At 41.0% G+C, this 6984-nt stretch overlaps 1 pseudogene; it reads left to right on the top strand.

The window, feature by feature from the left end:
* Positions 1-6440: 6440 nt before the first annotated feature.
* On the top strand, positions 6441-6559 carry LOC111729198 (annotated as a pseudogene).
* Positions 6560-6984: the final 425 nt, after the last annotated feature.

The following is a 6984-nucleotide window of genomic DNA, read 5'->3' as shown; positions in this document are numbered from 1 at the left end:
ATGTTAGATAAAAAAGCAAGTTATAGAAAGATAGTACCGAATGATACTACTGAAAAATATTAAAATTTGGGATAATAGTTACTTCTGTAGAGGGTGGATATCAGAGAGAAAAAAAGGATGGGAGAAGGGAAGAGAGATGAAATGGGGGTTCCGAGATATCAAGTGTAGCACTAAGATTTTATGGCGAAATATAAAAAGGCTTTTGATTAAGTTGGGGAGTGGGTACATAAATGTTCACTACAGAAAAAGAGGGATGCGCCTGGGATGTTTAGCCTGGAGTCAAAGACTTTCCGAAATTTTACAAGCAGCGGGGTATGCCAGCAGCTCATGGAATGTCATCCTAGAAAGTGGCCGCCTGCCAGTGACCACTTTATATTCCACAAAGGGTATAAGTTCAGACAACAGTTAAATACTGTCCAGTTCTCAGCTCCACCTTCATTCACGAGCAATTCTGGCAATCCATACAGATTCATCATGACAAGAATAACTGATCTAAAAATGCATAGAGCCAAGCCTTTTAGGCCTTGCAAGAAAAGCACACATCCTCTGGCTGCCCCCTGAGTCCTTAACCGGGTTTCCTGATGGGGCTGACCTTGGGCTGACTTCGGGGGACTAAAAGGTACAGCACCCAGTAGATAATTTGGAGTTCCTCGTGGTCTTTCCGAGTATCACAGCCTTGGTCTTGGTCTGAGTTCTGAGTGCTGTGTCTAAATGCTGAGCTACAGCGATCTGTTTACATTCACAGGAGTTCACCAATAAATGGGCAGAGAGCTATTTGCAGCACTAAGCACAGCTTTCTCTCTAACATGAACTGTCAACTAGAAGCACCCAATCATTTCTATTCCATTAAACATTGCGAGTTCAAGTCCAAGGAGGAAGCTAATTTCCAATCAAACAGAAGAACCAAAGGGCCCCAAATCTGTTCTCCAGTTTTTGCCCAGATGGCCATGTAGGCACACACTCACAGAACCAACTCCCACACTTCAAAATATAACAGAGCAAAACACATAAAAATAAACAAGTGACTAGATCCGGTGTCATGTGCTCTTTTGTTATAATTATAGTAATCCATTTTTTAAACAGCTCAAGGGGCATATTTTGATATTCTAATATTTTGTGGAAAGGATATAGGTGTTTAAAATAGGTTTGCTTTCTGACTTGGGTCCTTTACACCGGCACTAGAAAGTTTTGTCACAAATGCCCAGAAAGCCTCTAAGTACACTGCAATCTTCCATTTGAGCTGATATTACACTCTGCCAAACAAGAGCACTATATCCACATTTCAGACCAATTTATTCTACTTAAATATAATGTGTCTCATTAATCTCTTCCATCTGTTGTTTATGTGCATGAACAATTCTAGTGGGAAATATAAAGGACTAACATAGGATTTACTACTTGGGCCTCTGAGTCCAGGTTTAATTTGCAAGGAGTTACTACTTTGCAGATGGGACACAGATATCTAAGAACTGGCTTTCCCCCAGTCACAAAGACATTTGTGAGAACTTCCCTGTCTGCCTAGGCAGCGTTCCCATGACCAGTGCCACACAGATGCTCATGTGTCAACCTATCCTGGTATCATCAGAAGTCAGAAGCAAGATAGGATTTCTAAGACAGAAACAGAGGGCTGCCAACACTGATATGCGGGTGTTTTCTCCCTTTCTACTACCACTACTTTGGGATCAATTCATTGCTCAGTGTACCCTCCACCAGGCTCCAGACAGGACAGACAAAAGTCAATGTCAGTCAGTTTTATACTTGGTAATAGTGTGATTGAAAGTGATCATGTGAGAAGCCTCTGCCATTAAATTGGCCACACTGAGAACAGGGAATTACTGACTATACGGTCTTCCAATTCCCACATCACCAAGGATAATCAACATCTTTGAGGGAAAAATTAACACCTCATGAAGAGCCAGTCTGAAAACCCCAGGATAATTAGATGAGGAGTATTACTAAGTGTGTTCGTTACTTCAACAAATTCGTGTGGGCCCAGTATGTGCCATGCTTTGTGCTAGACACTGGTACATTCAATGCTAAATGAAACAGACATAATTCGTGTGTCTAAATTATTCAGTGCTATTATGGGTTGAATTGTTCCTCCCAAATTCATATGTTGCAGTCCTAACCCCCAGTACCTCAGAATGTGACCTTATTTGGAGACGGGATCTTTACAGAAATGATCAAGTTAAAATGAGGCCATTAGAGTAGGCCTTAATCTAAGATGACTAGTGTCCTTATAAAAGAGGGAAATTTGGTGACAGACATGAACACAAGGAGAACACCATGGGAAGATGAAGGCAGAGATTGGGATGCTTCCATAAATCAAGAAACATTAAAGATTGCCAGCAGACCACCAGAGACTAAGAAAGAGGCATGGAACAGATTTTTTTCATCCAGCCTAGAAGAAACCAATTCTGCTAACATAACACATTGATCTTGGACTTCTGGCTTTCATAACTATGAGGCAATACATTTCTGTTATTTAAGCTACCTAGTTTATGGTACTTTGTTATGGCAGCCCTACTAAACTAAATACAGATGTCTTTTACAAAATAATGTCACTTAAAAAGAAAGAACTTATAAAAAATTAGAAAAAACTTTCCTGATTTTCCTTCTACCATCTGAAGTATCCAGTTTCCAATAAACATGAAGACTTCCTTCTCTTCCAATGGCAACAATATGCTCAAGCTGTGCATAATCTCAAAATATAGCTCTTGTCCAGCCACCTCTGAAGGAACCAGGGCCAGAATAAGTGGAGGCTCCTTGGGGTCCTGTGGAGAGTATCTTAAGGATCAGTGGAATAAGAAATAATGAAAGGTATCATCTAAAAATCAACAAATAACAAGTGCTGGCAAGGATGAGGAGAAAAGGGAACCCTCCTGCACTGTTGGTAGAATTGCAAATTGGTGCAGCCACTATGGAAAACAGTGTGGGGATTCCTCAAGAAGTTAAAAATAGTGCTGCCATACCATAAAACAATTCCACTTCTGGGTATTTATTGAAAGAAACCAAAAACACTAATTTGAAAAGACATCTGCACCCATACGTTCATTGCACCATTTCTAGTAATAGCTAGATATTAGGAGATATGAAAGTAACCTAGATATCCATCAATAGATGAATAGGTAAAGATGTGGTATGCTTATATACAATAAAATATTATTTGGCGATAAAAAATAATTAAATCTCGTCACTTACGACAACATGGATGGACTCAGTGAGTATTATGCTAAATGAAATAAGTCAAACAGCGAAAGACAAATAGTGTATAATTTCACTTATATGTGGAATCTAAAAACCAAAACAAATGAATAAACAAAACAAAATAGAAACAGACCCAGAGATACAGAGAAGGGGCACGAAGGAATGGGAAGAAAATAATAGTGGAAGAGAAAGAACCTCTCCGAAATTTTTCTTAAGGATCCAGGATTATCCTTCCACTTAATTATCTCAAAAATTTCTGAGATGTGCTGGCTGGTTTCAAAGATATGAAATTTCTAAATCAATATTTTTCACCTGGATTCTAATCCCATTTATATTACTAGCGAGCTCTGTGACCTCAGGCAAGTCAAATCCCCTCTCTGAAGCCCAGTTCACCCAGTTGTAAAGTGGGAGTTCAGACTAGAAGAAGTCTAGGTCATCCCTTCAGAGTCAGTTGCTTTGCAACTTGTAGCTCTCTAGTGCTGGATAATCTATGGTGGTAGTAGTAAGTGTAGTAGTAGTAGTAGTAGTAGTAGCAGCAGCAGCAGCAGCAGCAGCAGCAGCAGTAATGTAATTGTTTATTTTATGAAGTTTTGTTCTGCGCAATTTTTGTAAATTAATGCATTTAGCACATACGACTCTAAGAAACGTAAAAGCAAATAGCTCTTGGTTATTCTCAAATTTTTCCATGTACCCAGACTCAGTGGAATAAAAAAAAAGGTATTGTCACAAGAAAGAAAGTCATTGTCTCAGGCAGAGTATGAGATGGTCCCCAACCCTCAGAGCATCAGAGGAGATGACTTGGTCTGCCCTGCATGCTGGACATGGGGCCTGGAGTCAGCTACGGAGGTGACATCCTGGCCAACTACCCCATACAATGATTGGGCCTGTGTAGCCAAGAAATCTCTCATAATCACACAGAGACCACTGCCCAAAAAGCCATTGATGGGAAAGAGAATTCAGAGTGTAATGGAAGTGATGCTAATAATTCCATCTAGATAGAAACAAAATTTCCTAAAATATATTTTTCATGAAAAATTTCTCTCGAAAAAGGGCTAAAGGCAACACATATTGTGTTGGCTTCCAGGTGCTGCTAGGGGTTAGTCATTTTGTCTAGAAATTAGAAGTGAGGCAGGTCTGCAGCTTCTTGGAGAGGAAGTTACTAGAGTCCACATCTCACATCTCACAGAGCTGGGCATATGACCGAGATGATCAGGGACATTCCAGTGGCTGCCTGCTGCCAGGAAAGAATTGCTGGGCCCAGAAAGAACACCTCTTGGATCTCTGTTACCAAGACAAGGAAGAATGAATTGAAATTTTGTGATTGAGTTCAGCCTCTCAGACACATTTTTAACTCCCTCTTTGTAATGAGAGTAACTTTTTAAATTATGCAAGTAAAAGCACTTTAAAAAGTGAATTAATTTTTTTTTTACATTCTTAATACTAAAACCAAAACCAGTGAACCTTGTCTTGTAACAAAAGGCAAGTTGTTTATTAAATTTCAATCAATTATCCATTATTAAATTTGATACTCTTTATTCACCTCAACTGACCAGTAAGTTTATCTTTAAATCCATCATCCTATAATCAACTCTTGCATAGGTAATCAAAACTATAAGTTTATATCTCCTAGATCTGAGAGAAATCTTCTAGAACATCTGGTCTAACTCTCTATCCTTACATGAGCATACTGAAGTGTGGAAAGAGATGAAGTGATATGCCCAAGATCACACAGCTGGTCATAGGCAGAGGTGACAGGAAAACCCAGAGCTCCTGATGCTAGGTGAGCCAGGATCCTGCATTATACCCACTGTGTCCTAGGTGCCCTCAGACCCGTCCCTGCACCTACCTCCATGACATTCCATTGACCTGGTTCTTCATTTCTATCTTTTGTGCATAGAGGCTTAGGGATGACTCTGTAAAATGGAAACATCTTTAAAATTACATTTTGAATCTAGAAACACCATTTGAAGTTTCTAGGCTTATAGCCAGATTTTTCCACTAATTACTACAACTAAATAACTTGAATCTTATTTGCCAGACTTTCTTCCCAAAACTTCCTTCTAATGTCCATGTTGAAAAAGAAAGGGGGGGGGGTGGAATGGAGATGATAGAGGCTCTGTTCATCCTTCTGGTGGCCAAATCAAAGTTGTGACAGAAACAAGGAGCAGCAGCAAGGAAAAATCACCTGGGATCTAGATGAACAAGCCATACAACTAGGGAGAAATCTAAGAAAGCAGCCTGCAGTGGCAGAAGGTAGGATGGGGCGAGGATGTGGGGCTGTCTGGTGTTGAGTGGCTGAGTGAGATGGAGGCTGCAGCAGCAAAAGCAGCAGAAGCCTCTTAAATGGTCCACGTTTAAGTGGATTTTCATGGTGACTGACCTGCTCGCTCTGAGCACCAGTGCCGATTCAGCTGTGTGCAGGGGGCATCAGGGACTTACAGGGTAACATTGCTGGAGTGAGGGCCAAGGAGAGACTTGCTCTATACAGAAGTGCGAGCGGTATCCATTGTTCCTTGTTGAGCCCTCCCCACTCCCAGTACGCGAACTCAGCGCCCACATAGCCTAGACATCATCACACTGGATAACAGAGTTCGCTCTGCCCAGAGGATTCCCTGAAACCCTGCCTCCCCCAACTCACAGCCCCACCCAAGCCACATTCAGGTGTATCCTCAGCGAGTCAGGTGCTCCTTGCTAAGCAGCACCTAGACTCACACTGTGGGCAGCTGGCCTCGGTTTCTGGTGTTGCCTTCTGAGGCAACTATAAGCACGGCATCTGTGGATTACTTGCTGAATCTTAACAGGTGACCCCGGAGGGGCAGAGGCTTGGGCTAAATTTGGCCGCAGCTGAACCCCTCTCAGGACTGTGCCACTGGACACCTAATTCACAAATCCACACTAATAAAACCGGGGGACTTAGGAGCTTTGCTTAGTACATAGAAACAGACACGGAATGGCAGCCAAAATGGGAAGACAAAGAAACAGATGCAGAGTTCCAAACACTAGTTTTAAAGATGCTCAATGAACTTTTGGGAAATGTAGATAAATTCAGTGAGATCTTCAACAAAGAGATAACAATGGAAATGAAAATTATAAAAGGGAACCAGTCTGAAATGAAGAACACATCATCTGAGACGAGAAGTATATTAAATGGAACAAAGTGAATAGAGAAAAGGATCAAATGCCCTATATAGAGAATGGGAAATCCAAGGACATGCAATCAGAATGGCAAGAGAGTCTACGGCCATGCCGCCCTGAACGTGCCTGATCTCGTCTGATCTCGGAAACTAAGCAGGGTCGGGCCCAGTTAGTACTTGGAAGGGAAACCACCTAGGAATACCAGGTGCTGTAGGCATTTAAAAAAAAAAAAAAGAATGGCAAGAGATAAGATGCCAAGACTATAAAAATAATTTAAAGAGCATATGGGACACTATTAAGGGTCCAAATATCCATCTGATTGGCGTAACTGAAGAAAATCAAGATATTGAACAGTTGTTTGAAGAAATAATGATGGAAAACTTCCCTAACCTGGTGAAGGAAATGAACATATCACCCCAGGAAGCTGAGAGGATCCCAAAAACCAGAGATCCAAAGAGGTTCATACCAAGACACATCATAATTAAAATGCCAAAGGTTAAATACAAAAAAAGAATATTAAAAGCAGCAAGAGAAAAGCAGATAGTTACTTACAAGGGAACACCCATAAGACTGGCACCTGATTTCTCAAAAGAAACTATGAAGGACAGAAGGGCTTGGCACAAAATATTTGACGTGATGAAG

The sequence above is a fragment of the Pteropus vampyrus genome, unplaced genomic scaffold, assembly GCF_000151845.1.
Source record: "Pteropus vampyrus isolate Shadow unplaced genomic scaffold, Pvam_2.0 Scaffold8, whole genome shotgun sequence".
In the NCBI taxonomy this organism is placed as follows: domain Eukaryota; kingdom Metazoa; phylum Chordata; class Mammalia; order Chiroptera; family Pteropodidae; genus Pteropus; species Pteropus vampyrus.
The sequence above is the reverse complement of the archived record's forward strand: the minus strand, read 5'-3'. Positions and strand labels throughout refer to the sequence as shown.